Genomic DNA, 11,313 nt, shown 5'->3' on the forward strand with positions numbered 1-11,313 from the left:
CACAAGAATAAGGAGAGAGCTGCCTGTCTGTCCTCCATGGAGCTCAGCTACCCTGAACAATGCTGAACGATACCGCCTGCAAAGCAGGCTCTTCCATTAAATAAATCTTCCAGCTCTTTCTTTCCCTTCTTTCCTCCCTCCCTCTTTAACCCTAGAAGAATTTCATTTAATACCTAGGGAGCAGAAAACCCGCCAGGTTTGACCGTGACCTTAGCAAATGGAAATATGATGTAGTGAGAACTGAGACCAGAGAGTCAGCTAGTTTCTTTGGTTTCACTGTGGAAACACCCCAGGTCATTCCATATTTCTATTATGCCTCAGATAATAGGGAAGAAAATTAGGTAATTCCATTTTTGGATTAGTTGGGTTTCTTGTCAGCTGGGAGATGGGATCTGAGGTATGTGGAGAATGACTGGAGGCACGGGATGAACAGCTGATTATAGATGTTGTTTGGGATGCTATTTCTGCATGGCCTGCTCCAGAGATACTGAAAGAGATTGTGTCTGTTTCCCCTGACATTTATAACTGTTTTCCATCACTGACTTCAAAGTCATTACTCTGCATTTGTCCATATTTGAGTGTGTAGAAAATCCAGGACCATTGTTTACATGTATCATTGTACTGAACCTTACCTAAGCTTTTAAATGATCAAAAATAGGTTATGTATGTAGAGAAGAATATTAAAACACAACAGGGAACCTACAAGCAGTAGTAAGATTTGTAGGAAAAGGAGCATTGCCAGAGCTGATGTATCTGTTTATGGGTAGAATTGTAAACTCTAGTTCAAAGCCTGCAAATTGCCTTATGAAAGCAGATATTCCTCTTCACAGAGACTGATTGATTTCTCCAGGTGCGTAAGAAGAGAAGAGTTTGCAGAATCAAGAGCAACGTTAGTGAGGAAAAGAAAAGACAAAACTAAAAGATCACTGCATGAAACGTTGGTAAACGCAGCTTGGAACGGTTGGACACCAGACAATCTTTAATCTAGAGAAAAAAAGACACAAAACAATGGCTGGAAGGTAAAGCCTGATTAAATTTAACACTACGTTTTTAAAACAAAAAAGCAATATGCGTGATTAATGAAGCAAAGTATTTGATTTTCTATCCCATGAGGTCTTCGACTCAAGTCATTCAAGAAGAGAAGCTTTAGTGATACACATTAGCATGCTCAACCAAGGGCTGAAAAGAGCAGATTTGATGCTCTCGTGTTTTTTTTTTTTTTTTCCCTATCCTAAAATTTATCTGTGAGCACGTTTGGACTTAGTAAAGCATCTGATACCACATCATAAAATCTAGTTCTGTGGATGATCTGAATGCAACAGTCCATGGATTGAATCACAGCTGAATGGCTGCAGACAAAGAAAAATGCTAAACAGGGAGTTATTGTGTTGCAGAATTATGTTTATTAGGGCATCAGAGAGATCAGGTCCTTGGTCTTTTTTGACATTGTTATTGATGACTCTAAAAAAGGACTGAACAAAAGGGTGACAGGCATTCACAAAAGTGGCAGGAAGTTGAAAGGGATCACAAATGCTAGGGAAATCAGAAAGAGAATGCAAAGGAATCTGGATAGACTGGAAACAGAGTGAAAACATCTCAGTGAATTTCAGAGCCAGACAGGTTGGAAGTCTCGGATCTCTTGATACCTAAAGGCTTTAAAGGTGATGTTCATTAAGACTGTGTCATGATGAAAAGATATAAAAAGATGCAGTGTGTGGGGACATGCTCCAGCTGAAGCCCTACAGATATGTGTTACAGCAAGCCAGGAAGAAAATCACAGAGAAGTCCTTCAGTGCCTTTGGCAGGTAAGGCATTTAACAAACATGTCTGCCAAGAATCTTCTACAATCAAACTCGATGCATCATTTCCGTTCACTGAGCGAGTGTCATGTCTGCAAACTGCACAAGGCTTTGTCTCCTCACTGCATTAATTTCCATCCAAATGCCCAGGCAAAGCCTCTATTAGCAACCTCTGTTGACATGAGTAGATTATTCACAGAAGCATAACTAAATCTCTCTTATTTCTCTGAAATCTACACTTGCTCCTCTGCTGGCGGATGAAAATTCACAAATGAAAATGTCTGCTGCCTTCCCTTTAAGTATTTGGGGCTGGATTTAAATATACAACCTCTACTGAAAGATGGATTCTAGACATCACCTTCTCACCATGACAGGCTTTAGGACTCAGAATGTGCTGTGGCCTACAGGCAGTTTGCACCAGACCAAGCACCTCCAGGCTGGAAAGTAGTGGACTAAGAGCAGGAGGCTCCTAAGGACATTGTCAAAGCACATGGATCATGTATCATTATACCTAGGGATGCAGGGAACATTTAGCTAGTCTAGAGCAACTCTTCTGGCTTCCCTGCCAGGCTGTGGCACCCCTTCCTTTGGGGATCTATGTCAGTAACAAGGGAAGGGCATTCTGCAGGAACAGTAGGACACAGCATTGCAGCTGTGGAGCTGAGACAACACAACACAATGCCAGGTTGCTCTTCGTGGCCCGGGAACACCCAAAGCTAAAGAACTTGTATACGTGGGAGGAATGATCTTTTACTGTAGGTCCGCCCTCACCCTGCCTGGCATTAGCTCTCTAATGCCCTCTAGCCTGTTTGTCCCAGAAGCAGGGAGCAACTGTCTGCATGACTTCATTTCCCTGTGACCTAGCAGTGCTTTCCAATTTACCACTCACATCGCTCAACCAAAGCGGTGCACAAGGACCTGCCTGCAGAGCACACTGCGCTGCCGTGCCTTACTCTGTCAGCCTCTGCTGCTCCCTAGCATGGCTTTACCCCTCTGTAAAATAAAGGTCATCATGGTGTTATTCAGGTAGTGGAAGCTTTGAAGAAACGCTTTCAAATACGCTATAGAAGTAGACATTATTACCCACTGCCCAGGGGTTTGGAGAAGGTTTACTCCAATAAAAGGCTTTGCATTCTGCTGGCAGGAAGCACGACGCATAAAGTGGAAAACTTTCCAAGCTGAATTCAGATGAGCAGCTTTTTTATCAGATCTTCTAGAGAATGGGCACACCACTCCCTGGGCTGTGTGAGGCCTTAATGCTCTAATAATATTCACCCTACCACTCCAGATTCACAGGGTAGAGCAACGTGCAAAGTTGAAGACTGTAATTTCAAGAGGCTGATTCTGAGATGAGATCCAACATTCACAGGCAGATGCGACTTCTGGCTCAGGATGTGTGCATGTAGGAGTCTTGGTGCTCAGCATTTAGAGGCACAGCAGATTTAGCATGGGGCAGGAGGTAGAGCATAGGTGAGATCAGCCAGTCCTCGCAGCTAGGACCATGGTGAATTAGCCCCTCTAGGGAAGACTGTAGGTTACGCTTGGCTCCAAACGGTGCTCAGACTCCTGCTTCATAAACACTACATCCCTTTTCAGGTATTTGAACTGGTGGAAGAAAATGGAGAGAAACAGGAAAGGCTTATGGACCGGACATCTTTCATCTCGACCGCAATAAACCTATTAGCCTCGCACAGGTGAGGAAGGGTTTGTGGCACTGCGCTGATAACAGCACTGACAGCAGATGTGAGGCACCGGGCAAATTCCTTAGAAACAACCTTATTTGAAGTGCTTACTCCCAAAAACTGTCAGCTGTATTTGGGTTGATGCGGAAAATATTTTAAATGGGGTTTCAGACAGCAAAAACAAAAGATGGGTAGAAATTACTGCTCACAAAAGCAAGGCTTAAGTGACAATTTCTGTGGTGAAAAGCTGCATTTATTTAGTTGATTTAAAGCTGCTTTGTAAAGGAAAAATTTTACACCTACTCTTCAGGTATAAAGAAGGCTCAAAAATTAGCTGAAAAAAAAAGTGTTTGTTATTTGAGGATTATCCAGGCCTCTTCCCTTTCTTCTTTGCTCTTTGCATTTTAACCAGAGGAAAAAGTAGGTATAGGATTGTTTTTTTAAAGTGGAGAAACACATGAATCTTTCAAACATTTAGATTCTCACCCCACTTACTTTTCCAATATTTTAATTAAACAGATGAAGCAACAGTGAGTTTCTAGCAATTTATGAAACAATCTTTCCTTCCCTGATTGCTTATTTTTTATCTTTTGATCTAGCGAGGTCATAACCCTACTGCCTCCACTCATCCTTAGAGACCCTCCAGCCAAACAAAGGTAAGACTTTGGACTTCTAAAGTAAAAACAGAGTGATCCCTTCCTGTAAACGATAGCAATACCAAACAAAAACGGCACCAACAAGCCACAGCACTGAGGTCCTTTTTGAGCAGAAGCAAGAGCTGTCATTTCCCTCTGTCCATGCACTTTTTGGGATGCCCCCTCCAGGTATGCACCTTGCTATGAGGCAACATTAGGTCTGGTTCACACTGGGGGTTTTGCATTCCAGCTGCAGATGTTAAGAGATGTTTTCCTACCTTCCCCAGAGAGCAGATGCTACCTGCAGTTTGTCTCATCCTACGCATGCTTCATCGGCTGTTAGGATTCCTTGCCTTTCCTATGAGCAGATGTTTTGGCAAGGTTTCTCTGGATCAATAACTAGCTCTTCCACAGCACTTGTACACAGCATGGAAACACACACAAGAGCACCTAGGATCAGTGGAGTCATTCTTTTTCCCAAACAGGGTAAGAGGATGAAAAGTTCATAACATGTCCAAAGACATCAGTCACATTGAGATGCGTGCTGTGGGATAGGCAAGTCACACAGCAACTCCATGAGCCTTGCTGAAGATCAGCCACACACACCAGAGGATGTCTACATGAGAAATGGTGTGCAGATGTCCCTGGGTTGCCTTCACAGTGATAATTGATCGAGATGCATTACTGCAAAACCATACACGGGATTCGATGGATCCTCTGCTTCTTATGCCTATGCAGGACTTCTAAGACACATGTAAGTAGGTGCTGAAGCATGAGAAGTTCTGTTACAGCATGCATATATCCCCTCATGGAAATACCATTCTGACTTACCTCCTGCAATGACAAAACAAGTGCCACGTGTGATGGTGACAGTCATTCAGCCAGACCAAGAGACAGGAAAAGTAGGGCTTTTTTTGTCCTGTGTGCTTCACATCCTGGTCACTTGTAGCTCTGTATGGAGCCCTGCTACTTGACAGTCACTTTAACACCATCAATAAACCTCCAAAGTTATCTGAGGCTACAAGATTATTAGCTACCACCCCGATGAGTTTATTTAATGCAGCTGAGATAAAGCAGAACACTCTAAGAATGCAGTCTGCAAATTATCTAAAAAAACCGACTTAATTTACGTGTTGGTTTCCTTCAGGTTGCACTTCAGCAAGCCATCCGGGATTCACTGCATGAATAGCCTGCCAGCCAGTGGGAGGCAAAGTCATCATCGGCTTTTGTGTTCTTTGATTACTGTTATTCAAACTAAACAAAGATTTGTGGTTTGCTGATGTTCTTCCTTTTTTTTTCTTTCTTTTTTCTTTCCCCAGATTAACTGCTACACTCTGACATTGTGTATATTATGGTTATTGTAGAAACCTGTTTAAGAGATAATCTCTGCGCACCAGTTTAATGATTGCGCCAGCCTTTATTTAAAAGAAATCCGTTGCTTATCCTAGACTTAAATTGCAAGCCTTTTACAGCAGTAACACTGGCTTTTAAGTGTCTGTAAAAAGCCATAAACGCTTTACAAGGTTATAGAAATAGCAGTCTAATATAATGTGCTAAGTAGGAGGATCCAAAGGAGTCAGACTTGTCTGAGCATATGTAAAGATACTGCTTGCTCTAGATCACTGGTCTTTAATTAGCAGTAGGACCTGGCAGCAGCCCTCAGATCACTCTTGATAGATGAGGCACTGGGGTTTTACTGCACTGCTGGTCGAGCAGAAAAAGGATTTAACCTTTAAAGTTACATAAACTCTGGTGGCATGTGCCCTCTTTTCTGACATACAAGCTCTAAGACTCCTCTGATGATACCTGACCTGGTCACTCCTTGCATTTATATCTCAGCTAGCGGCCTGAGTTTTTAGTTTGGAGGCATGGGAAGCAGTGTGCTCATATAGCACCGCTCCTTTACACATCACACTTCATTTCCCACCTGGTCTTTGTTCAGAAGACGCATTATTTCTGCAGAAGCTCCTTGGGAAGGTAGTTTGCCTCAAAGTGTGTACATTTCATTTCTTACCCAGAAGGTGGATTCATTCCCACAAATCCCAACTCGTCTAAATCCAATGATGTAGCCAGATTCATCTCCTTTGTTTATTTACTTTCTGAACCATTTCTTGATATTTCTCCCTTATTCTGAGTGCCTTATAATACATCTGGGTGCTGTGTGGAAGTCGTCAGAAAGCCCAAAGCAATGGGCAACCTGAGTTTCACCTGCGTTTTTAAGCAATGCATAAAGAGCATTCCCCACAAATGGGGATCCTGTAATAGGCATCCATAAGTACAGAAATCTGCCATTCCCACAAGCAAGTAGCAGAGAGAAACACTTCCTAGTTCTATCTAGTCAGAAGCAGGCTCTTCTACCAAAAGTGTTACTGCTATTGAGAGCTCAAGCCTATAACGACACCGAGCAGGTGTAAACTGAAAGAACAGTTCAGTAAGGGGAACAGCTAAAACAACTCCCACCCCTGCTGTAAAGTCTCCTCCAGGTTCATGTTTTAACAGGATAGAAAAGCAAGCTCTCACCAGAAAGGAAACCAAACACTTCCTGCATTTTCCACTGACTGAATTTCTTCTCCTCAAAATCTTGTTCTTCTACCAAAGCTTATGGGAGCACATGCCTTTGCATTACACTGCTAAGGGGGAGGTGAAAGAAAGATAGAGGTTCCTTGTTATCCAGGTGGGACCCTCTGTCCTAATCACATGGAAATTGTGACGTACTGTGCAAAATCTAAACACTGTGAATTAGTTCAAATCTCAGACAAATGGCTGTTCCAGCAGAATGCTTATTGCACAAGGGCTGGCAAACTCCCCTTGCTTGTATTTATTACTGCTCTGTTCAGAACAAGCCTCATGATGTCATTGAAGAACAGAGTTGCGAAATGTCGCATTCCAGACCAGGAACCAGGAATGATTCCCAGTGGAGGCAAATGACATGAAAAAATATCAGTAAAGCATCCCTGAGGGGAAAAAAAAAAAGGCTGAAACAAAAAAAAAACCCTGAAGCCTTGTGAAACAAATTATGTTTTGCAAAGCTGACATACTAATGACACTTTACTTCAAATACATTTACTGAAGAAGAGCTCTGTATCTTCAGAATATGGAGCTAGGATTGTGAAATTAATTTAAATTTCAGGAGGAACGTTTACAGATTATTTACATGTAACAATCTGCAAATATTTCCTTTGGATATTGCCATTTGGAAGAGAATTTGGACGTCTTGCTCCCCACTTTACTGGCATCTTTAGGGATGGGGCTATAAAGAAGATTCCAAGCTCCCTCTGCTCTAACACCTTATTTGTTCCAAGGATAATCTGAAGAACAAGTATACTGTTATTATAAAAGTTGAGTCTTTTTTATGGCTGCTATTTATTGTAAAGTTAAAAAACTCGAAGGTCCTTTTATGTTACCTTTGCTAAGACGAGGTTTCTTTTCCCTCTGCATTACAGTTTTGTGATTCCTTTCCAAAGCACTGATTCTTGCCACTGGTTTACTATTTTCAGTTTTGGGGTAAACTTTCCCTCTCCTGGCTCCAGGGAGAAATAAATCACCTGAGAAGTTACGACAGCAATGACAGCTGGATCAGTTGTTGTCTAAAATTAGCCAAGATGCTGGGAAGCCCTCAGAAGATATACTTCTTCCTGGGGCTTCATGCTTTGTTCTCAAGAAAGTCAAGCCATTTTCCATTGGTTCAGCCTTTTAACATCTGAAGAGGAAGTGACTACACTAAATGCCTTGTGCAGTTCATTAAAAAATGGATCAGAGCTGAGATATTACTTTCCTAAGAATCAGCCACTTGGGATTTCCACCGAACAGATGGGAACAAATCCCAATCTGTCCTAATTAAAGAACAAAATGAAATTAAATCGTAATTGAACAGCACCTCAGCATCACACACAACGTGGTGGAATATAATGTTCTATTGCTTCGCAGAATGAAGATTCCAGGGAATAAATCCAGGGCTCATCTAAGTCAATAGATCTCATTCAGAGAACTTCAGACGTAGCTCAAACACCGCTGAAGTATAATCTCAAACCAGCTTCATGAAATGTTCTGCCTTTGGTCACAGCTGCATCTCTCTGACACTCCTTGACCTCTTCCAGTGAAAAAGACAGGCAAAACAGGCAAAATTCATGCAGGAGGTACACAGAGGTAACTTACCATGGGACTTCCACTCAGCAGGTCCCATTTCTAAACACAGTCACGCCTCTATTCCCACGTATGTCTAGACATTGCTGAGCAGAAATTACCTGGATGCAAGGAGTGCAATAAAAAGCACCCAAATCATTAATCACCATCACTGAGTGGCTGGTTAAAGCCAATTATGCTCAGAACCAGATTACTGAAGATAGAAATGGCCATAAAGAAGAACCTTAGAAGGCAGGGGACAGAGCAAAGGTACAAATGCACTCTGTACGTAGATTATGCCTTTTTTTACTTCTGCTGTGCTGCTTCTCATCTGAGCATCAAAAAAAAATCCAACAGCACAAGTCTGCTTCTTAGGGGGATCAAAACAAGCCAGAAAAATCCTGAGCTTTATCATTTCTAAACTGTTTGGAATATCTTTGACACCACACATACTGGTACAATTGTACCTTGTCAAATAGAGGAACTCTGTAGCGTCAATAAATATTAATTCTCTGTGCTGGCTTTCAGCATAAATCTTAGTAGACTGAAATATCTGCTGCAGGAACACTGAAAAAAAAAGCAAAAGTAGCATTAAAAGTCCAACAAAAGTGCTAGATTTAGCATCCACCACTGCCTGCTTTATGCTAGTCAAGTAACAGATGTTTCAGGCTAAGCATTTTAGAGAAAATTAGACTGATGCATTCATACAATACAGCAAATTCTGTCCCAGACTTGCAGAATGTTTTGGGAATAAGTCCGATTCTATTAAAAAATGGATGTGAAACGAACTGACATGGGTTACAAAGCTTGCAGTCCTGCACTACAACAGCAATGCTACGAGAAGATTAAGGATGATCATAGGAAAATCCAGAAATGCTGATTTTTTGCACTCAGAAAGGATTTTGTGCTTCCCACCATCCTGCATCGCCCCACTGCAAAGATGGCAGCACTCAGTTCTGAGCAAGCATAGAAGGAATCTTTATGGGTCATCTGTCTTTGCACAAGGAACACAAAAGATGCTGTCCACACGGGACACCATCTGCTTTTTACCCCTCATTTTTGCATAACCATTGGGCACTGAAGGCAGCAGTTACAGATATTAGCTTTTGAGGGTAAAGAGTGCCTTTGTCTAGATTCATGACCAGTACATGTCACTGCAAAGCTCTAATAACACTTACAAAAGCAACAGCAAATGACAGATGCATTTTTACACCCGAAGCCTCATGACAAGCCAGAATCAGTTCTCACTTTGGAAGCCCCCACACCTTTTACTTCATTGGATGGCAAAGCACTGAGCTTCAAGAGGAATGGCAGTGCACGACACAGTGAAGTCTGACAGAGGCAAAGCAGCAGCTGGCAAACATCTCACAACAGGCAGGGCCAACATCAGGGTCAGTGTTTACAATTAATAAATCAAGTGAACAGTGCTCACACCAATGTTTGGGAAAGAGTCTGCATCACCCATCTGATCTCCTCCCCAGCTGGATTCTTTTCTTTTGCTGAACAGAAATAAACTGGGGCCCCATGTCAGAAACTGGGAAACTACACAAAAACGAGCCATGAAATAAAGCTGGAACAATGACCAATTCAGACAGTTCAGATGCCCTTCTGCACATTGTGCATGTCAAAATTTCCTCCTCCAAAGAACTTCCTGCAAAAAGCACAGGATGCCTTTATTATAGAGTGGGTGGTGTTTGATACAGTATCCCAATTGGCCAGGAAAGCCTATGAACCATACATTATTCACTGCTGTCTTTCCAACTGCACACTGCCAGCAATGTAATCTTTTTCAAAGCTGATTGACACACACACATAGATTGTACCCTGCCATGATAAGCTCGAAGTATAGGCGGAGTTTAATAGGAAGGAAATCAGCTCCTTCTCTCCTCCCTTCTCTCACTTCATTTCAGTGGCAACAGGTGCCCTTTTCCCCAGACACAAGCAATTATTCTGCAGCAGTGAAACTTGTGCTAATCTGATACAACACACAGCAAGCAAAACTAAGTTATGTCCTAGCAGTACCCCAGCGTAGGCTTCTCTATTTATTCTCGCTGTCTGGCTTAATGACACTACTCAAATACTCAGCACACCTGGATTAATTTCACAGCCACGACTCTGATTTCCATGAATCTTAAGAAAAGGACTGTCGTCATTTGACAGATGTCAAACTAGACCCAAAGTCGAGGCCATCAGTGTATTTTGTTGCTGAAGGCAAAAGAAGTAAAGCAGTTTTAGTAATTCTTTCAGCTTAACAGACACCAAATGCTGAATCAGCAACACGAGGTTTATTCCATGAGAATGCCCATGCAAATGCATAGCAGCCTGAACTCTGTGATCACTTCATTTTATATTTGGACAGATGTTGCATGTTGTAATTAAAAACAGTTGTTATTGGCAAGGAAATGTTATTGGAATAAGGAGCAGATGAGTTCTTCAGGAACCCACTGGGCCACATTCATCCCCAGTGTTACCCCATTGACTTAATAGGCATACAAAAATAAAATTAGTCCAATCTGTTTCTTAGATAGATGTCTCTAGAGAAACACGAGAGTGAAACAAGATAATTGAACCCTTCCCCCAAGAGTCTGGTGGCATGTACGGAAAGCAGGCAACTTTTCAAGCAAAATGTTTTTTGATTTTACTCTCATTTTTGAGAAGGCTTCCGAAGTGCTGTGAATTTTTACACATTTGAAAGAGTAAAATCAGTCACAGGGACAAGTCCCACTCACACCCTTCCCAGACAGCAGTCCCATGCAGAAAGGGGATTGTGCAGAGTCATCATCACAGGTTTGAGTCTCAGGGAGAAGCCAGGCATGGACTCTTGAAACACCTCAGTGGGCACCAAGGGATGGTGAACATTTAATACCATATCTGTTTGCTTAAGCCAACAACGGCAGCAATTGCTAAGGAAACACGAGCACAGTGAGCTCACCAGACAAGTAATAGGATCCAAGTCTGCATTTATAGAGCAGTCACTACGGATTAACACACCCTTTAACTGCGTAGATCCTCACCAGCTGGCAAGTGCCTCTGGCACCCTTTAAACACAGGAATGGTTGACTTACATAAAGCAGG

Source organism: Tetrao urogallus (assembly GCF_951394365.1).
Source record: "Tetrao urogallus genome assembly, chromosome: 11".
Lineage (NCBI taxonomy): Eukaryota > Metazoa > Chordata > Aves > Galliformes > Phasianidae > Tetrao > Tetrao urogallus.